Source organism: Vicugna pacos, chromosome 4 (assembly GCF_048564905.1).
Source record: "Vicugna pacos chromosome 4, VicPac4, whole genome shotgun sequence".
NCBI lineage: Eukaryota > Metazoa > Chordata > Mammalia > Artiodactyla > Camelidae > Vicugna > Vicugna pacos.
This window is the reverse complement of record NC_132990.1, coordinates 5088883-5111927: the sequence shown is the minus strand read 5'-3', so window position 1 is coordinate 5111927 and position 23045 is coordinate 5088883. Positions and strand designations below refer to the sequence as shown.

Genomic DNA, 23045 nt, shown 5'->3' with positions numbered 1-23045 from the left:
AGTTGCATTTCCATAGTTAGCACCCTGTTCTTTTTGTCTGCTAAGAGTGCATATTTATTTGGGGTGGCTGATGGAGCGTACAGGGTTGCTAAATTTCCTCTAAGCTAGCTCCATGCGGCTGCCTTTGTACATACCTTACAGAACTGCTATGAAGGTAAAATGTAAGGCAAATGTGATTGTATCACTCCCCTGCCTTAAAATTATTCAGTGGTTTTCCATTGCTCTCAGGAAAAAGACCACAATTTTTTAACACAAGGTACAAGACCCTGTGAACCTGCCCCCCACCATCACTCCAACCTTCACTCCTACTTTGCTCTTCCTCTCTTCTGTAAGTTCCTTGGATGTACTATGCATCCTTCTGCCACAGGATCTTTGCATACACTGTTCCTTCTGGAATTTTCCTTGGCCCTCATGTCCATAGGCTAACCTGACCTACCACCACTGGAATCTCCCGCCTTTACGGTAAGGCTCCCATTCTTCTGCCTGCTTGGGCCAGCTCTGCCTGCACTCCACTACTACCCCCACTCTCCCATCACCCACTATCCTCCCGATATGGCAGGGAGTTAATTCCCAGGTGCCTTAAGCATCAGCATTCCAACACAAAAGCCATCCCTAGGCTAGGGAGGGAAAACACAGAACACAGAGACTTCTGGAGATGGGAAATACAACTCCTCCTCATTCACTCCTATGGTCCTAAGAACAAATCATAAATTCAGTCCCTGCCATAATTATCTCATCAAAAGCCATTTCATTTCATATCCATGTGCATTCATTACTAATGTAGGAAAAGTTGTATAATGCTTAAAATTCCTCCTATATATGTTTTATCTTTGCAAAATATTACAATACTTCCCCTCAGTGAAAACCTTTACAGTTCTTTGAACATGGGGCTTTTCTGAGTAATTTCAATTAATGAAACTATTTGCTAATGTCTATTCTCCTTTCAATTCATCCAGAAAAAAAATGTTGAACATTAGTCTCCCTGAATGATGGAAATAAATACTGATGGAAAACAGGAGACATGGCTGATACAATGTTTTTTATCTGTGTTCAAAAGAATCTCCCTAGAGCCTCTGCAGTGAGAGATTAAGTAACTTGTCCAAGACCTTCTTGCTTCCTGCTAAAACTCAGTTGGCAATAAGGAGCCACATGATTTTCTAAAAAATACATAAACACTGGTGATCAAAAAGTTGAGGAATGTCCATGGTGTTCCACATGCAACTTTATCACAGGGCTCCTTCATTGGAAAAGGCTAAAGGTAGATATAGAAAGAGAATGGTTACAATTTTCCTCAACTGACTCTATCTTTTCAGTCCTTGGGAATAAAAAAAAAAAGCTTTCCCTCAAATTGTGTTTTATTAGCTTAAAGGAGATTGGAGTTCATGAGAAAGAACATCAAAATCGCCCAGACTGTATAACAATCTTGATGGATCTCAGTGATGGAATTAATCACATTAGTTTTCTGGCAACAGTAGTAAAATAGTGCTCAGAGCAAGAAACTTTACTGAAACAATTTTGCTGTAGTCATTCTTACACCAAACGTCACAGCTATTCACACCCAAGGGGTATGCAGGCATTTAACTTGGGATCTCATCCGGTACTCTGCAGATTTTAATTAAGCTTTCCAGGGATGCCTAAGTAGGTAGGAGGTAGCAATACTGTCAAGCTGCCAAGATTTATCTTTGTCCTCTGTGTAAGCCAACATCCTCATGTTGCCATATGATAGGACAACACGTACCCAGAGCCAGATGTCTAGAAATTTCTCATGATTAGCATAGGAATTTGCTTCATCTGCTGGGTGAAGTATTTTCACACTCCCGGCAATAAAATATTAGATTTGGGACTCACCCTCTCCCACCCACTTCCACAGAAGTTTACTCAGCAGCCTTGTTTGTTTGTTTATTGACGTATAGTCAGTTACAATGTGTCAATTTCTAGTATATAGTATAATGTTTCAGTCATACATATTCATACATATATTCATTTTCATATTCTTTTTCACTACAGGTCACTGCAAGATATTGAATATAGTTCCCTGTGCTATACAGTAGGACCTTGTTGTTTATCTGTTTTGTATGTAGTAGTTAGTATCTGCAAATCTCGAACTTCCAGTTTATCCCTTCCCACCCCCTTTCCCCTTAGTAACCATAAGTTTGTTTACTGTGTCTGTGAGTTATTTCTGTTTTGTAGGTGAGTTCATTAGCATCTTCTTTTTTCTTTTCCTTTTTTTAAGATTACACATATGAGTGATATCATGTGGTATTTTTCTTTCTCTTTCTGGCTTACTTCACTTAGAATGACATTCTCCAGGTCCACCCATGTTGCTGCAAATGGCATTATTTTATTCTTTTTTATGGCTGAGTAGTATTCCACTGTATAAACATACCACAGTTTCTTTATCCAGTCATCTGTTGATGGACATTTAGGTTGCTTCCATGTCTTGGCTATTGTAAATAGTGCTGCTATGAACATTGAGGGGTATGTATCTTTTTATATACTTGAGGGAACTTTGAATTAGAGTTCCCTCCAGATACGTGACCGGGAATACAGGGATTGCTGGATCATAGGCTAAATCTATTTTTAGTGTTTAGAGGAATCTTCATACTGTTTTTCATAATGGCTGCACCAAGCTGCATTCCCATCAGCAGTGTAGGAGGGCTCCCTTTCCTCCACACCCTCTCCAACAGTTATCATTTGTGAACTTTTTAATGATCAGCCTTGTTTGTATTATGTAACTTGCCTACTGGTAGGAGCTGACTGGATTAGGGGTGGACAATTGTCCTAAAATTGTCTTAATCATATTCCTTCTCTTAGTAATTTGAAATTGGAATTAACAGATTAGGTATCTCTTAGAATGAAGAAATATAAACTTTGGTGTTGTGGGATGACCATCTCTGTCCATTGCCTGCCTGGAAAGTGGATCTAGAAAGAGAGAAGAGAGTGAAAAAGAAATGCTTGAAAACAAAAGAGAGAAGGGAGGAGAAGAACAGAGAGTTCTCCAGGCTTCTCATGCGTCCTCTGACCCAGCTGCATTCCTGCCCTTGGGTTCTGTGAGTCACTACTGTATTTTTATAATAAATTCCCTTACTGATACTTGAAACCAGAGTCCCAGCTAATACAAGCATTCAGCCAGTGGTAACCGTCTGTCGGGAGATAAGAGATTAGTGTTTATCAACCCTTTTTCAGAAGTGTTTGTGTTTTAAGTGGGTTTTAAAATCAGAATCTTTAAAACATTGTTATAACTGGCAGTGATGGAGTTAGAAAAATTCAGTGATTTGAAAGCCCTTCAATCAAGCTGAATCCCACGGATTCTTAGGAATATCTCTCTCTAGGTTGGAATAAATTACAAGTTTTTGCTATTGCTTTAAAAATCATTGTTTTTGTAACCCAATCAAAACAGGCAGAAGCCCTAAACAGACATTTCTTCAATGAAGACATATGGATGGCCAATAGACACATGAAAAAATGCTCAATATTGCTAATTATCAGAGAAATGAATATCAAATCTACAATGAGGTATCATCTCACACTGGTCAGAATGGCCATTATTAAAAAGTCTACAAATGATAACTGCTGGAGGGGCTGTGGAGAAAAGGGAACACTCCTACACTGCTGGTGGGAAATGCAGCTTGTTGTAGCCATGATGGAAAACAGTATGGAGATTCCTCAAAAAACTAAAAATAGACTTAGCCTATGACCCAGCAATCCTGCTCCTGGCCATATATCTGGAGGGAACTCTAATTTGAAAAGACACCTGCACCCCAATGTTCATAGCAACACTATTTACAATAGCCAATACATGAGAACAACCTAAATGTCCGCCGACAGATGATTAGATAAAGATGTGGTACACACACACACACACACAGGAATACTACTCAGCCATAAAAAGACTAAAATAATGCCATTTGCATTATTTAACATGGATGCACCTGGCAATGGGCTGGTGGAGGGATAAATTGGGAGTTGGGGATTTGCAGATACTAATTACTATACATAAAATTGATAAACAACAAGGACCTACTGTTACAGCACAGGGAACTATCTATATTTAATATCTTATAATAACCTATAATGAAAAAGAATATGAAAAGGGATCTATATATGTGTGAGTGTGTGTGTATATATATATATATATATATATATATATATATATATACTGAATCACTATGCTGTACACCAGAAACTAACACCACATTGTAAATTGACTATACTTTAATTAAAAAAAAATGAAATAGCAGGCAAATGGACTCCAATTCTGGCTGATTCCAACACTGTCACTGGTGATCAGTGCAACTTGCTTCCATCCACATTAACATGACTGGCAGAAGGGGTTCTCCTATGAGATGACTGGTTGGGTTGTCAGGACCCAGTCCCTTGCGAGGGGGCCTCGCGAGGGGGCCCACCAGACAGATTTCCTAGCGTCTTTCCAAAGTTACGCCGTTGGCTTTGTGCTTGGGTGAAGTATTGCTTGTACTGTGTTGGGTCAGTGTCTGGCTGCAGACAGACTATGCTTCCTCTCAGCCCCACTCACAGAGAATGTTTATCTTTTCCTGGGTCTGCCTTCCTGCTTCCCAGAAATATGGGCACACAAGTCATCGAAGAGTCTTATCTTTCATTCACCTGTTCTGTCAATAAATAAATAAATATGCTCTGGGCACCTTCTTGAGGCCAGTATCACTGAGTGTTGAGACCAGAGGCCCACGTTAGCCTGAGGCTGGAAATCCGCTTGGCCTCTCCCGTTCTGCCAGCCAGAGTGAGCATCCTAGGGCTGTCCCAGGCCATCTCCCTTTGGCCTCTTGTTTTGTATCTTGTCTTCAGCTTTCTTGGTTTCTCAATATTCCACTCCCCTACCCAATTTTATCCCTATTTCTTGGTCTGTCTTTTCTTGCCATAGTGGCTTTGCTGTTTGGAACCCAGCCAGGACACAAGTCCAGGGCTCTGGCGTCTAATGTAATAAACCGATTTTTTCTCCGGAGTAGCCTGGGAGTTCTTTGATGTCAGAGATACATATTTTTCTTTTTTGGATCCTCAGAGCCCCAGAATATATCTAATACGTGGCAGCGCTCAGGAAACGTTGCTGAAAGGAAACAAATGAATGCAGCTACATGACACATTCAGTTAGCAGGAATGTATATCAGTGGTTAAGTCTCACATGCTCCCTCTGCCACTGAATGTGCTCCAGCATTAGAGAAGGGAAGGGAGACCAGAGATGATGCAGCAGGAGTCTCTTTTCTAGAAGTCAGGCGCTCTGTGCCATCCACGGCTGAGCCACTTTAGTGTTTACTTTCATTGGAATCCTTTGTAAACCGTTGTCTCCTTCTCCAGTAAAAATGAGTATTACATCGTGAATGCCACTCTTTCTAGGAATCACCATATCTCACCCTCTTTGGGAACTATACCTTGATTCCTCCCTGTGCCTCTTATTTTTCATTTTTAGTACAAAGAGCATCATTTCCCAATTCGTGACCTTGGAAACAATCCGGTCCCTTCAAGCCACAGACCCTCCTCTCTGTTTACTTCTGGCATCAGCCACCAGTGCTCTCTGCAGTGGTAGGACGTGGGGCCCAGCCTGTTCTATGGCTATATATTAAATCTACAGTAATTGCTCCAACTCACATTGACCAAGTCATTGAAATGACTTGCAGCTCCTGGCTGTCAGGCCAATCATTTTATGCCACTTTCATTTCCCAACCATCCTACTCTAATACGATTTTTCTCCTGGAAACCTGAAAATATTTCAAATCCTGCATTTATATTTTGACACATTCATCCCACCTGTCTCTCATCAACCCACAATGAGTTTTAGAGAGCTTTTTTTTTTTTTTTTTTGCTCCAGTTTCTGCCTTAGGAGATGAGGACATACTAATTGGAGCTGGGTTTATCATGCACGCTCCCCTTGGTGTGACATGTGGGTGGACGATGGTGACATTAAATGGGCCAGAGACATGGCAGGCAGGCTTTAGGCTAATTTCCTTATTCTTACGGGAATTCTATTAAGAGCTTACAGGCTCATATAACTATATTTGGTATTTAAGTGAAGTTAGAAAAGAAGAAATTCTAAATAAGAAGAAAATCCATAAAATCATTTAGTGATGCTCTCTCAATATGCAGATGAGAACAATGCAAGCTCAGTGAAGTTGAGTGAGTTGCTGGGGTCAGGTAGATAGTGCCAGAATCAGGAATAATTACGGATTTTCCTTTAGTGAATGGGGATTTAGTGGACTACTAATACCCAGAAATCCTGGGGCTTCTTTTAACAAGGCAAAGCACCGCTATATCTTCTGCTGAACACAAAGGCTCATTTCCTTTCTGTGAACTCTTTACAGTTCAGCCTAGAACAGCAGGAATGGCATACCAAAAACTGGACTGGTATTAGAGCTATGCAAAAAGGCTGTTGAAAAGATAGTTGAAATCCAGTGGACAGGCGAGGAAATCGCGTAGAAGGGTTTCTTTAGCACATTCCAAAGAGAAAGATGGGAGCAGCAACGGAAGCAAGAAAAACAGGAGTAACAGCAGAAGCATCAGCCGTGAATTCAGCTTAAGCATGGAAAACGAGGCTTTATGGAAGAGAGTGAAGAGGGAGCTCTGCAACACAGAAAATGCACGATTTCTTCCTTTTTCTTTTTAAGTTACAAACAACAAAAATTAATAGCAAGCAGCAACAACAGCACAACCCGTACTAAAGGCTAAAACCAGATGCAGGATTGTTTACTAAGAGACCGGAGAAGATGTCAGGGCTGATCAGCATGTCAACAGCATCAGGAGTGACTCAGGCTCCTACCCTCTGTCTCCCCCTCCTTCCTCAGCAGGTTGACTTTTCATCGTGATACTTACCACCTATGATCAAGATGGCTGCTGGGAGTGCCAAGCATCCTTTCCCTTTATGTAGGCATCACAAGTAATAAAGAAAGAAATGGTACAATGCAGCTAGCTCTCCTTTTATGACTGTCTTTTTATAAGGAGGTAAACTCTGTCCCAGGTGCTCTTAGCAGCCTACCCGGCCATCTGATTGGCCAGACTGGGCAACAAGGCCACTCTTAGCTGTAAGGAAAGCTGGGACCATGAATAAGGGGCAGAAAGGAATGGGGTTCCGTAGCTGGCTTAGATTTCTAATCTTTCATCCATTGGGGTGGTGGAGGGACCTACCTTCTCTGAGGTTAATGGATTTCCTTCCACAAAATCAGGGTTCTGTCAGTAGGGGAAAGGTGGGGTATTAGGTAGGCTAAAACAAGCAAGCCCATAAACATGAAGTACTTGCTTTATAAAGAAACTGAATTTAGGTGTTACTGCCTTTAGATCATATCTCTTACAGGTCTCTGTTTCCTGGTCTTCATGGTTTGGGGTTAATGAAATGAGCTTGCATTTCCTCCAAGAGGCTTTTTCTTGTTGCTGTTCAGATCTGCATGAGATCTGAAAATGCCTTATCTGTGTATTTTTCTTTTGAATCCTAGTCCTTATCTCCTAGTTAGGTATGGTGGAAGAAAAACAGACCCCAAAGAAAGTGACTTAATAAAGAAAGTGGCTTATTTCTCTTGGTATAAGTGCAGAGGTAGATAGTTCAGAGGTGGGATAGTGGCTCTGCCTAAAAAATCCTCAGGGATACAGATTCCTTCTATCTTGTTGCTTTCCCACAAGTCTCTGAAGGTTGAATTATAACCCAAGGTGGCTACACTCAGAATAGCCAACACATCTGCGTTCCAGTCAACAGGAAGGAGGCCGGGAAGAAGAAACAACTCAAATCCTGCATTATACTTACTCTTACTGCCAATTAACCAGCACTTAGTCACAGGGCCATATCTAGCTGCAAGGGATCCTGAAAAATATTGTCTTTATTGTGAGTGGCCATTCGTCCAGCTAAGAGACGATATTCTGTTATGTAAAATGTGAGGGATTCTATTTCTGTGAAGAAACAAGAGACTGGATACTGAGGGACAGTTAGCTGTCTCTGTCTTTCCTCTGCTACTGTACTTTGTCCACCTGAGCTAAGTCAGAAATCCTTTTGAAACTAAATCCAATGCACAAAATCTCAGTGGGGATATGAACAGATTTCATGGAGATGATAGCATCAGAGGGGAAAATGGTCATTAATAAAAAGCATACCTGAAACCAAGCTGTATGTACTCCAATTATGCAGACCTCAGGGAAATACAGGTGCTTGTGGCATGAATAAAGACTCATAAATATGAGATTTAGAACTGAGAGACTATAAAGATTTTCAGGAGCTATTGGATGAATACAAGATGCTAACTCTGTCACTTTGATTCTGTGAATCATTGATTTTGTGTATATTAACATGAACATTTAAATCAAAATTATACTTACATCAATAATTTTCATCAAAAAAGTAACTACTACAAAACCATTTTTTAAATGGATCATGGCAACATTACAAATAAAAGTTCCTGAACACTCTTAGACTCAATCAAAACACTTTTCTTTTGTGAGACGTTTATGAGAAATTTCTTGAGAGACTTTTGAGATTTAGCTTTAAGAAGTAATACGCAAAGTAAAGTGAGCCAAAGCAGGGCTAGGGGTAGACTTTCCCTTTAGTTTGCTGGCCTGGGTATTTCACATTTACAAGTTGATGGATTCTTTTTCATCTAAAGATAAAAGCTGTATTTAAAAATATCTGAAGACTGAAGCTACAAAAGCAGAGCTAGAGACAGAGAGTAAAAACAGGCAGTGAGTTTTGATTCTTTAAATTTTCATTTTAACCTATTTTTCTATGAAGAGTGAAAGTTTGCTGACATTAACCAACTCTTGTTTGAAAATGAAACATTTATGACATGGCCGTGTTTATGTATCAGGAGAATAAAATGACTTAAAGTTTACCTTTTTCTATGTATTTTGAGATGTAAGAAACTGACATTAAAATATCAGGATTTTAAAAAATCTTTCAAATTAAAACCAAAGCTTTTCCTCTTAGGAAAGATGGCACTTATATAATTATAATTATGCAAAGTACCTTCACAGAACACACACTGTATTTAACATAAACCAGAGTCAAGTCTTAGAAACTGAGGTTTTAAAAAATTACATTTTTTCATAATAATTTACTTTGTAAAATCTAACTTCTCCCACATAACCATGAGAAATAGGTAGGAAGAAGGAAAGGCGATGGAAGAGGATCTTCTTTATTCTTAAGAGTACAAACATAACAATATGAAGTGTCAGCAGAAGCATGGTGATGATTGGTACTGTATGAACGACTCAGAAAAGCAAGAGAGCTCATACCAAGTGGTTTGTTGTCGTGGCTCTAGTTACTTGTTTTAACTGCCATATACCGCGTTTTAAGTGCACACTTCTCTAGTTTTCTGAGTTCTTCTTACCCTGACTCATCAAAATGAGAAAAACCCCTGCATCTAAACCAACTTTTTATAACTTGTTAATATTAGAAATGACCATACTCTTGACTCCAATCCAACTTTTAAAATTCTATTTGAAATCTTTAACATAAAACAGAGTCTTTTCTGGAGCAAAATTATGCCAATTTAATGCCATGATCAATTTTATTTTATAGGGAAACTGTCTTGTTTTTCCATTTCTACTGAAATCATTTTCACTGGACTCAGTTCCAGTTCTTTCACATGTAAACTTTACTCTGAAGTTATAATTCAATATTATTTTTTCTCTTCATGAAAAATAATAGCCATTAGATCTTCTGACATCATGAACTTTCTTTAGTGGCTAATTAACCAAGGCCAATTTAATTTTTCTGCAAAAAATTTGTAGATCTAAATTTTGACAAGAATATTTGATTTTTACATCAACTTATAATAAATGACAAATTTTACCATATATGTTTTCTCCAGTTAACAATCAGTAGTTCTTTTTCAGTCAGTGTTTATAATCAATCTGTGTCCAGCTTTAGTCCATGTTAATTTCATTTTGTATTGATTTTATTTAATTGACGTTAATCAATTCCAGTTTTCCCTGTCAACCTGATCACAATATCCTTGCTATTAAAATAGCCAGGCTAAAAAAAACACACACACACACACAAAATTATAGGCTACTGCTCTGACAGGTTTGGTGGTTTTCTGAAACGGAATTTTACAATGGAACAGATCCTAGGAATCTTCACATAGTTCAGTCCTTTCATTTAACAAATGAAAAAACTGAGGGGTAGAGAGATCAAGTGACTTGCCCAGAGACAAATAAGGAAGGCTTGAGGAAAAGTAGAGATGAGTTAGGATGGAGGTGATGGGCAGATGTGATAAATATCGAGGAGATCAAGATGAGGACATGTTTGATTGGACAGTGGGGTGGAAGAGAGAAGTCTAGGATGACCCTGGATTTCAGGCTTGGGTGACTGGGTGCATATTGGTGTTGACTGAGACAAAGAATAGTTGAGTAGGTTAGGTTTGGGGATGGGGGTAGATAATGAGTTCAGTTTTAAATGTCAAGTTTGGGATGCCGACTGGACATCTCAGTGGAACCTGAGTACTTCAGCAACAAATTTTCGAAAGGTCTGGGTGGTGAGATAGACTTGGGAATTATCAGCTTACAGATGACAGACACATGTGAGTTGACAAAAATCACCATCCTGGGAAAACATTCATCAAGGGAGCAAAGCTGTAGCTTGTGGGCCTCATCTGGCCTATAGATGCATTTTGTTTGGTCCAAAATAAAAGTTCAAACAAAATTCAACTTAGTGACCAACATTTGAAATTTCAGTGATTTCATGTATCTATGTATTGATTTCTCTTTTAAAATGGGGGGATCTGACATCACTAGAGAAAATTCCAGGTTGGCAAAAAACTCAGGTACCAATGCTGAGTAGGGACCATGAGTTCCAGTTCTCCTTTGTGTTCACTGCCTTGGCACTGTAGCTTTCTGGGTTTGCAGATTCTGATAGAGCATAACAAGATCAAGGGGTAAAGAGTTCAGGAAAAGGAAAAGAAAGAGGATCCCCTTGACTGGGATCCTCTGAGGGGAGATGGTCGAAAAGTAAGAGGAGAACGAAGAGGGCTTGGTAACAAAGAAGCAAAGGGATCAGGGTTCAAAGGAGGAGGAGCAAGCAAATCTTGTGAAGAATTAGAAATTGTCTTAGCTTTATTATCCAGCTATTGGCTTAAGCCCGAAGTTTCGGAGTCATTATTGACACCTTTCTTTTCCTTATGGCCTTATCTAATCTATCTCCAAGTCTGTCATATCTATGTCCAAATTATTTCTCAAGTTTGTTCATTTCTCTTCATTATTTCTTACTTGACTGTTGCAAAGGCAATTGTTCTCTCTGCATCCTTTCTTGCCTCTAAATTGTTTATTGTTATACACATCTTATAAAAACAGATCCTGTTACTCTTACACTTAAAACTCTTCACCGGCTGCCCATTACACTTAAAATAAAATCGATTCCCCTTGCCATGACCCAGAAAGGCTCTGCAAGATCAGGATTCTCCTTGCCTTGTTGATCTCATCTTCTACGCTTCCTCTAGCTTACTTTCTCAAGGGCACCACCAGGTTGTTCCCTCCCCATAGTTTTCAAACACATTGGTCCTTCTCTTACCTGCTCTTCCTCCAGATCTTCACAGAGCTGGCTTCTTCCTTTCTCAATTTAATAAGCCTCTTCATAGGGCACTTCCTTGACATCTCACATTAAAGGGGCATCCTCCTTCCTTCAGTTTCTGAGCAATATGTTCTTTTCCTTCCACGCATTGAAGATCTCTACCAATGCAAATGGGTGTACCTTAGATATTGGGGTAGGGTTCCCCATGGCAATAAAGCAAATATTGTAATAAAGTAATTCACACTTTTTTTTGTCTTTTCAGTGCATATAAAAGTTATGTTTACACTATATTGTAGTCTATTAAGTGTGCAATAGTATCATGTCTAAAAAACATACATACCTTAATTAAAAATACTTTATTGCTAAAAGAAAATGCTAACCATTATCTGACAATGGCAGGGTTGTCACAAACTTTCAATTTGTAAACATCTCCGTATCTGTGATGGGCAATAAAACGACGTATGCCTGAAATGTTTGTTGAGTTACTCAAAGTTTGCTTTCTTCATGGAAGTAACCTCCATGAAGGTAGGTAGCATGTTTCCTCATGGATGTATCCCAGATTTTGTAACAAGTGCTTGCCTGGGATATAGTAGGACTTTTAATCAAGTGTGGTGGAATGAATATGTAACACTCCTATACAGTAGAGGCAGAGAAAAATAAGGAATAAAAAGTGCATGTCTGTATTACAATAACATCTTTTTCCTTAAGTGTCTGTAACGTTTTGCAATTAGGAGCAGGTGGGTAAGGGGGCAACTCCACAAAATCTAAACCAAGCCTTTCGCGCCTTCCCAAACCCTTGGCAGCTGCGCGGCTGCGCAGACCTCCATTCACCGCCCCGCCCCCGCTTTTTCTAAGGGGGCGGGGCCAGGCGGACTGCGGCCCAGGCGCGCAAGGATGACGTCACTAGGCGCGTGCCGGGTAGCCCGTGGGAACACCTATTCTGAGGAAGTGGAGACCTGTGGGCAGGCGGCTGAGACAGGTAACCCACGCGCTCCCTGTTGTGTCCCTGTCTTCCTCTCCAACAGCACTGGGATGGCGGTGGGCTCAGCAGCGTCCCGTTTTGAAGGCGACCGGGAGCCCGCCGCTGCCCTCATCTGTCTTGGTCATCGGGGTCCCCGTTCCTTCTCAGTCCTTCCAAACTCCTGAGGCTGAACCCGTTCTGGGGACTGGGCTGAGCGGCCACTTTCTCGGCCTCCGCTTTCGGGGTGGTGATGGGCTCTGAAGCTCCTCTGCCCCGTGGTACAGACCTTTCCTCAGACTGCGGTTGCCGCCTCCTTGCTCTCTTGCCTCCAGGCCCACTTCACCCGCTTCTCTTCTCTCCACTCCGAGCTCCGTAGGGCTCATCTCCAGTCATGTTTAAGGAGACAGAACGGTTTCCGACTCTTCATTTCTACTTGCAGTGACATCCAGCCACCTCCTGTCCCTAACCCCCCCACCCCGCGACGACCCTTACTGAGAACACCAAGTTTTGAGTTTTTGTGTCCCTGAAGAGCATTTGTTCTCTGTCAGTCTGGAGTTTTGTTCATTAAAGCATGTATTTGTTGGGTAAGGGGATGGTGCAGTAATGTGAAAATCTGTTGTGATAATAATGACCCACATGGCATCCAATCAGCTGTTGAGGTTGATGAAACAGTTATAGCATTTCATTAAAATACTCCTGTTCCTGTATTTCTTTTTCAAGTAATGATGATAGTTATCCATCAAAGGCAGCCATAATGAAAAAGAATATGAAAAGGAATATATATATATATATATATATATGTATGCATATGTATGACTAAAACATTATGCTGTACACCAGAAATTGATGCAACATTGTAAACTGACTACAATTTAAAAAAAGAAGGTAGCCATTGAAATAAATAAGCAGCAGAACTCCACTAGGAATGTCTAGCCTGCCAAAAAATAATTGGATTCATATTCTTGATAAAGGAATTACAAAACCAACCAAAAAAGATCTGGGAGAAGAAGCAGGATTCTGAAATTTTTGATCTCATTGATGGTTTGGTTTTGTATTTTCTTGTACTTTTAGTACGTTTTATTTTTGAATAGGGCTTGTGGTGCTTAATATAATTCTGAGAAGCCTGTGTGAATGACTTGGTAATTGTTAAGATTAGGTTGTTATATTTGGGGGACAAAGTAGAAAAAGGTTAGGGAATAATAGTAGTCACTCACTATTGACCATTTGCTATATCCCAAGGACTGTGTTCAACATTTTGCATGTTTTCTCCTTACCTCACACAAGGACCTTGTGAGTTAGGAATTAGAACCCTCGGTTTACAGAAAAGGAAACTTTGGCTCAGTTATGTAAAAATTAACTTGCCAAAAATTCTTAGTAACTAAATGGTGGAGACAAGCTTGAAGTTCAGGTCTATGTATGAATTGAAACCTATGCTTTTTTTTGTTTGCAATGTTTAACTAGCTTATGGCCAACACTTAAAAAATATCCTTCCCTGTTGATGTAGTTCTGTACGTGTTCTCCAGGTTTACTTTTTTCTCAAGCATATATCAAAGTCTCAAAGAAACATAAACTGTTTAGCCTTACCTTTAAAACTTCCTAATTAATTTTAACATAGTCCCCAAATTGTCAGGTGTATGTTGAAATTGACAAGATAATTGAGCTCCTGAAGTTCTTCTAAAGATCTTTAGGCTATACCAGATGCATTTTCTTACTTTGCTCCCAAATGCTTTTTAATTTCTAGGAACCTGTTGAAGTATTTTTTCTTGGGAAGGGTGAACTGAATACATACTCAATTCACCACTTAGAGCCTGATGCTGGGAATATATTTTAAACCTTCTTAAGATGGGTTTGAAAGCCATTTAGAGAGAATGGGGCACCCATTTGTAGTATGTAAATTCTAGACCTACATCTTACTGGAGAAGTCTGTGTTATGTATTTATGCCCATGAAGGACCAGAATGTAAATATTGAGATCTATATATGTTTCTCATATTTCTAGGCAATCTTTGAGTTTATACCTGACCTAATTGTGCCTCCAGATGCTGTAGTCCTTGCTGGTTTCATCTGTACAGATGTAGCCCTGTGATAATCATCAAATAAATCACTAAATGGAGGAAGCCTATCTTGATTTCCAGCTAAAGGAAGTGTAGTTCCCTTAGACAGGAACAGACGAACCTCTTATCCTTCCTACAGCTTTCCTGCTGTAGGAAGTATACTTTCAGAGTAGGAAGTGGGAGCTGTAGGGTCAGAAAGAGGCCAGGAATTGGGGGATGGATAGGAAGGGTTTTTATCGCTCGAGCTGCCAAGAAAGGACAAGCTTATCACTCAACTACAAGTTTTGAGTGATGGGAACTTTCTCAGGATACTGAGCAGCAAGGGTACCTACCCAATAAGCCCTGCAACAAGTGGTTAGAGCACTTGCCAGATAGACTGTTTTTTTTTTTTTTTTAACCATCGTTGAACCTAGGGGAGGAGACCAGAATTAGATTAAGCCAGTGGTTCTCAAGTCTGGTCTCAGGACCAGCAGCATCAGTATCACTGGGAACTTGTAAATGCAAGTAGTAGTCGGTGGTTTAACAGGATCTTCATGCATGTCGAGTTTGAAAACCACTGGCCCAGGAAATTCACAGAGGTTAAGAACCACTTTGCCTAATTGTGGTGGCAAAGTCACAGGGTTGAGAAAGAATGAATGAAAACTTCATTGCATGCTGGAACATCCTGTGATCGTTATGTAAGGATGGCATTCCTCTTACAGAGTAAGCTGTGTTTCAAGTTGAATGACAGAAAAGATATTAGTGTCTTCACTATAGATCCAAGTAACAAATAACACTTGTCTTATAGGTAGAGAATACTGTCTGTGCTCATGGCTACAGCTTGTACTGCAATCTCAATTCTGCCAGACTGTAGTAGATGAGCTTTTCACCTTGCCTCCTTTTCCATTTAACATATTTATTCCTTGGTTCCTATATATTATTAATTAATTAATTAATTAATTAATATTTTATGCAATGACTTGTGAGAATCCTGTTTTCATGGCTTTGTGAGAGCAAGAGTTGTTTCAAATAGCTAAGTGGTTCGGAAGTGTTAGGGTACATAAGAATTACCTAGATATCTTACTTCAAATGTGGAATATTGTCCCCCATCCCTGGCGATTTAGATTTAATTGATCTGAGATAGTGCCTAAGAATGTGTATTTTTAACACGCACCACTCCCACCAGTCTGCCCCTCCTCATTGGATTCTAGTGCGTGTGATTCTCAGTCCACATTTTGAGAAACACTGTGGTAGATCTTTGACAAGAGATGTGATTTATCTGGCTAGAAAACAAATGTTTTCATGAGTTTCTGAGGATATTTACAGATATGAATCCGAATTGGTAGCTGAAGCTACTTGAATGTTTAATGTTCACTGGAAATTGATTCATGGGATAAAATTCTTTGAGAAATCATAAGTACTCTTCTTGGGTTAAAAATGCCCCTGAAGATCACTTTGACAGTGTAATATTATAACACAAAACCAATCAGACTTAGAGACTTTATAGTTCTATAATTAATATTTTCTGAATAATCTTTAGGAAACCTACCTTTACAGTTATGGGGCTACATATTAAAGCTTCACACAGTCAAAGAATAAATTAACTTGAGAAAATACTGTGAAAGTATATCTTTTCATCGTCTCCACACCACGTGCTAGAAGTCTTAAAGGCATCAGGAGTGTTAAGAAAATAATATGTCAGTGATCCTGTAGGCAGTGGTCAGTGGCAGTAGATTTATCTAAAATGATTTATGATTTTTTTCCTCCACAGAATTATTTTAAAAAGTTGTTATATCTAGCTTTCAAGAAAAAATGATTAATGAAAAAGAATGGGACAGGAAGTTTTTTTTTTTTCTATTCTCTTTGAAGAGAGCCTTCAGTTATATCTTTCTGTAAACCTCATTATTCCCAGATTCAGTCAGGTCTTCTTAAATTGGTAAGAACATAATGGCATCTTCTTGTTTTACCTACTTAGGATGGATAACTTCCAACGAGGTGGTTGTTCCCTTTGCAGTGGGAAAAGGGAGTGATGAGGATGATTAAATATTCCAGTGTATTCAATGTGAGTTTTTTTGAGGAGGGGTTGTATGAAGACATGCCCCATCAGGAATGGGGATAAGCTCCCCTTAGGAAGCTGTTTCAAACCACCCATGGCCCTAATATTTCAGAATGGAATCTAACCCATGTTTCCTTTAGATAAGAGGAAAAGGTGCAGTAGAGCCCAGACTCCCCTCCCCACCACCACCCTGAAGTCACTGCGTTAATAGTGGGCCCCTCTGCAGGCTTTTAGGACTGGTGTCGACAGGAAGCAGGCAGCATCAGTAAAAAGCCCTGCTCCAGCTGATCATCAGACAGTTGCCTCTCTGCCAAGCTCAGCTCTGTCTGACAAGCCGAACTGGCAGTGGCACCTGGACTGTGTCACACTCTATTGAAGAACTTGTAGGGAAGACCTAACATCCCTCTTCTTCCAGCTGCTTCCTCCGTGGAGGCCTCCTACCTGCCACTTTCCCCTGCCATTCACTCTAATACTGTTTTCAAATACTTTCTCTTGGCTAAGTGCCAGCCCTGTTTCTCCCACTGAACATGTGCCTTGCTTTATAGAAAAGAGCAGTCCTAAATTTTGCTGAAAAGTCATTTTCTGGACATTCTAATTTCCCTATCACTTTTTAAAGTGTAGCTATGTCACCAGGCTAAACTGACTTTTTAAAACCAGTGTTTTCTTGAGTTGTATACAAGATCATTTAAAGTGGTACATGTATAAGCATATTTTGAATGTTAATATATAGTGGAAAAATGTGAATTAGCACTTCAAACCCACGATTTCACGGATATTATGAAAGGTGAGTCAGTGGTGAAGTGGATTGAAGAAAAATATTTAATAAATAATAGCATGGTGTGAGGATGGTAAAAATACTGAGATGGTACATACATGACTGAAGCTTGGGAAGTACTGTGTTAAACAAATACTCAACGCTAACGCTTTTTGAAACAGTCTTTCAAGTAATATATAAAGTAAATTCTAAGATTGAAATGCTATGCCGTGTGGGAAGGAGATGAGTACTTAGCATAACATAGTTCTCCAACTGCAAGTTCCTCTTGAAATTAATATGTATCTTTTTAAAATAGTTCCTTCAAAACACTAAACTTATAATAATTATTGCTAATATAATTACATGTTTTTATTGAGTCTTTTGTTCCAAATTATATAGGATTTTCTATCTTTTGTAGGACACTTATGAGAAAACCACTGAAAAACCTTGTTTAAATGGTTTTCTTTTCTCTTCCCCCCACTTTTAAAAATAATAGCTTTGTTGAGATGTAATTCACATGTCATAAAATTCAGTCTTAAAAAGGATATAGTTCAGTGGTTTTTAGCATATTCCCAGAGTTGTGTGGCCATTACCACAGTTTCATTTTAGAATATTGTCATTACTCCAGGAGAATCCCTTTATCTGTTAGTAGTCACTCCCCATTTCCACCTTTCCCTGGCCCTGGCAGCCACTAATCTACCTTCTGTCCCTGTGGATTTACCTATTTGTACATTTCATATAAATAGAATTATATGATGTATGGCCTTTTGTGTCTTCCTTCACTTAGCATAATTTTTTCAAGCTTCATCCATATTTGGTATGTATCAGTATGTCATTCCTTTTTATGGCTGAGTAATATTCCTTTTTATGGCTGAGTAATATTCCTTTGTCTGGATATACTGTATTTTGTTTTTCCATTCATCACTTGATGCACATTTGGATTGTTTTGCTGTTTTATTTTTAAACAATATTAAAAATACCTGGGGCTTTTGAAAGTGTTGCTGGATGACTGCATGTGTGTTCTAGAGGGGATTCATGCAGTGAGGGAAACTGGATTTCTAGTCCCTTATGATCATGGATTCAAGGAGTCTGTGTCTGTCATCTCTTTATCCTAGTAAAATATATTCTCCCAGGAGCTGGAGCAGTGACTTTTTCTCCACAGCAGAACAGTGATTGTTACTAAACTACTTTAATGTCATTTCTTTAAGGATGAAATTTCAAAAATAGCTTCTATTAAAAACAATGTTTTTCAACATTTCTAGAAGAGGAGATCTTACTGAGAAAGCTGATGTTTTTCTCTATATTTTCTTTTCCAATTTCTTTATTTTTATTCTGCTGAACTCTGTAACCCAACTCTATTAATCTAGATCCTATTTCTAGTATGTGAATATTTATAGACATAATAAATTCTATTCCTTCTCCTAATAGAGTTTTAAAAGTTTTGTTACTTTTTATCGTAGCATAACAGAAGTTCCTGTGTGGTCTGATAATGCTTTCATCTTTAAATGTTAAATATTAAGCCAGTTCTTTTTATTTTTAAAGGTTGTATTAGTTGAATTATATCCACAAGAGTGTTCAATAGTTATTTATCTTGGGTCTGTGGCATGCAAAGCACTTCATGGAGTAATAGCCTTTCCTTTTGCATCTGCTATAGTCATACCTTATTTCAAGAGTTGTACTCAAATTCTGCTTTGAGGACCGTGAGTAAACTGGAGTGTGACATGGGTTTATGAGGATTTTAGAAACTGTCGTGTGAGAATCAGGTGAAAAAACTGATGTTTGGTTTTTGAAGAGAAGATTTAGGCAGTGTCATGGCAGCCCTCCCAGCCATTCAGAGCTCATCTATAGAAATCTTGTTCTTCTTGGAAGTGATGGGGAGAAATTTGAGTGAAAGAAGTATATTTCAACAAGGCTGGTACTCCTGCCAGCTTAGAAGTAGACCTAAAACATGAGTTTGTGTTCTAATTTTCCATCCTTGTATACATTTCCACCACCTTCCAATTCTTAGAATATCTAGGTCAGTGTCTCATGGTAAGAATGGTTTCTGGATAGCATGTTGCCTGTTCAGGGACATATAGAATGTTACATAATTGCATCAGCATTAATACATGATTTTAGCTTTATCAAATAGAATGTAAACATGTAAAATGATATTTTGCAGTTTTAGGTACTTAAGTTTTATTACATCAGAATTAAAATACACCTTTCATTTGGTGTGTATGTGTAAGATTTTGTCACTCCTTAAAATGCAGGACCTGTAATATTGTATAAATCACAGGACCTATGACAGTATAAATTGCCTTGCCAATAAGCAGCAGAATATGGTGTTTCTGAGTGGTGGAAAGTCTGGTGATGGATATCAGTGTTTGGGAATACAAAGGTAGTTTTTGATGTGTTTCAGTGTTGCCTGTCTCTTTCAACTTATAGGTTTAGGATCTAATGCACTTTTTTTTAATATACTTTTATTGAAGTATAGTCAGTTTACAATGTTGTGTCAATTTCTGGTGTATAGCCCAATACTTCGGTTATATAGGATCATACAAATATTCGTTTTCATATTCTTTTTAACCAAAAGTTACTACAATATATTGAATATAGTTCCCTGTGCTGTAGAGTATAAACTTGTTGTAATGCACTTTCTGTGTTTTAAATGGGCATTTTTGATCTAGGCTTGGACTGTGCTTCAGGCAATAAAGTATAGTTTTAAGAGTCTGGGATCTGAAGTTAGACTGTGTGAATCCAAATTCCAACTCTGCCATCTAATAACTGTGAACTTAGGGAAGTGTCTTAACCTCTCTGGGCCTGAATTTGCTCATCTGTAGAGTGGAGATGAAAGACCTGCCTCTTCAGGTAGTGAGGAGTAAATGCACTGATGTGCTCACGGTGCCTAGCAATCTCATAGCAAGGAGTTGTGGGACGCAGTTGCTAATTGTTGTTAAAGCTACGGTACAAAGATCAAATCCCATCTCAAAGATTTCTGAGTAGTCTGGGAGAGTTCTAAATTGACTGAATCCCCAAAGGGAAAGACTCTGGTCTACCTGGTTTCTCTAAGGCAGTCTAGAGTCATGTTGCTCACTTGCGATCAACATGCTCTAGGGACGTTTTGGTGAATGGGGTTCTCCTGGACTGCCGTAGTTTGGATCTGTTCCCCACCTGGTTTCCTGAACCTCTGAAACGTGGAGCATTTGTGGGGTGGGAGTTCTCTGCTATTTTCTCAGAGGAGCATGGCTGAATGTGCAGATGTCCCATAGGAACATGGAACATCAGAGCACCGTGGAAAATTGCACCACCTTATGCTGTAGGAGAAAAGAGAACCTTTGTCTCAAGGGAGGTATAGAAAAGGACAAGAAAGATTTTAAATTGATGGGGAGACAAAATGGGCTATATCTAAATATCCATGAGTATCATAAAATTACTCAATTTTACATGGTTGATGTATCCATTCAGCAAGTGTCTATTAAGCATTCATTCACACTGGTTAGCCTTATCTAGGAGAGAGAATGTTAGGAAGCCCTTGGGTTTCATTACCAAGGCTGCTTCTTAAATCTAGACTGCTCTTTTCCTGGTGGCAGGCTACAGGGGCTCATCCTGGTTTTCTCTCTTCTCAGAACTGCCTCCACCTACCCCTCTCCTGGGATTTTGGTTTTCCTGAGACTGTCTGCAGATTGGCCACACTTTCCTTAGCTTTTACCTTTTCCTTGTTGCTTCTGAGATTAGGGATTTTCGTGCTAATCCTTATGGAAAAAAATAGAAAAAGAGAAACAAACTGAGGGTTATTTAAAGATTTGACGTTTTAACAATTACAATGACCAATTCAGTGCTACAATCGTAAACCAAAAGTGGAACTGGAAGACAAGGTGAGCTTCTGTGTTCTTGATGCTAAGCAGGGCACTCAGTAAACCTATTCTGTCCTATGTACTGCTTCTCTCTCTCCTCTGTGCCCACTGAAAATCTTTCTTCCTAGCACTGATGGAGATCGAATCCTCCCTGGTCTCAAGTGTTCAGTTCACATTCCCAAGGACCTCCAGATATGATGATACTCTTTTTTTTTTAATAGTTGTCATTCCTCTGTTTATTGCATTTCCCTCCCCCCTTCATCCCCAACCCCTCATGGTTATTTCTCTGAGATCCATCCCTATCTTACCATGCAAATCCCTCCTTTTTACTCTGTTTTAAAGTATACCCAGAATTTTATTTTAATCATGTATAAGATGACAGACATAGAGAGAAACTGCCTTTAAAAGAAAAGTGTATTTACAGTTCCCAAGAAGAGGGGGCCTGCCATGCAGGGCCACACATGGAGGCACCAGGGTTGGTCAGGAGGCAGAAAGAGTGAGGGGAAACCACGGGCATGAGCCTTCATTGTGGCACCTGGGGAAAGGCAGGGCAGGGCAGGGCAGGGCCAGCAGACAGGGTTGGCTAGTTTGGATCATTTTAGAGGGCTCTGGGCAATAAGGGTGGTCCCTGGTTGTCTGGTATCTCGCCTTGGGTGATTTAGAGTAGAGGGAATATTGACTTGGTGTGGGAGAGTTAGGTAAAGGAGGTGGCTGGGGGTGTGGACTCTGGATTGGTTGGTTTGCTTATTAGCTAGCCCCAGAAGGGATTGTCTCTCCAGGATCAGCAGGGCCCCGAGGTCTCAAAGTGTATAAAGTACAGAAAATCAAAAACATGACTAATACATACCCTTTGCAGTAGAACCGTGCTTATCACGGAGTGGTTCTTTTGGGGGCATTTTCTTATTGAATGATACAAAGAATGGTAAAGTAGCTCCCTGTAACCCAAGAGTTTACAGTCTGGCTCAGTAGATAAAGCCTGTACATGTGAAACAGTGACGAGCCATGCAAGATGTATTGAAGAGCAATGGTGCAGAACCCAGATAACCACTGGTGGGTGGCAAACTGAGGGTGGTTAAAGTGGAAACATGGGAAACTGCATATCTCAGCAGACTCAAATGGGAAGATCTAAGGTGGGGCGTTACTGGGGTCAAGCATTGATGAGGTAGGTGTGGTCAGAGTTAAATAAGCAGGGACTCAGAACCCTAGTGACAGTATCAATGAAATGGCTTGGGATTGTGACTATGGATTCAGCCTTGGAAATTCAGCCCCTTACTCTGGTCAATGCTCAGTAAATATGAGTATTGAGTAATTAAGTAATGTGGGGATGAATGGAGTGGGGGGGTTGCTTAATCCCCAGTCATGATTAAAAGAAGAATAAAAATATAGTGCAAGATGGACTTAGGATAAAATTATTTAATTCAACATATCTAATATTTGGAAACACAATCATTATTCATCAAAAGTATGAAAATAATTAAAGTGTGAAGTTTTAGGTGCATTAAACATTGTAAAATTTGAAAAATGCCACAAAACTCCTACCTGTCAAAGTCATCTCTTACTTCTCTCTCATCTTCATTGAACTCTCTCTTTTAAATATTCGAATGGGGCAAGAGCTGGGCAGAGATGTACTGTCTATTGTTTGCGCCTACTCCTCCCTTCCCTGAATTATTCTGCCTTCAGGTTTCTGAACCCAGCCTTCAGGAGTCCCCTCACCCTAGCTGTTATCTGTGATGGACCTCTGTTTTGTTTTCCTAATGACATTGATACAAGGTGGCATGTCTCGGTTTCTTTGTAGGATTGCCCTACAGCAGAGGCCATGGTTACATGGTGATTAAAAACAGTCTGGTCCGACTGCTTGAGTTCTGCTTGGTAATCTTGGCCACTTAGCCTTTCT

General features: G+C 39.5%; 1 protein-coding gene across 7 annotated transcripts in view; it reads left to right on the top strand.

The window, feature by feature from the left end:
* The first annotated feature begins 12398 nt into the window (after positions 1-12398).
* AOPEP (aminopeptidase O (putative)) overlaps positions 12399-23045 on the top strand; it is a 325297-nt gene continuing 314650 nt past the window's right edge. For all 7 annotated transcript variants that reach the window (XR_012071832.1, XR_012071833.1, XR_012071834.1 and 4 more), the window contains exon 1: positions 12399-12491. The gene's annotated coding sequence lies outside the window, so the exon portion shown is untranslated. The remainder of the gene's footprint in view (positions 12492-23045) is intronic.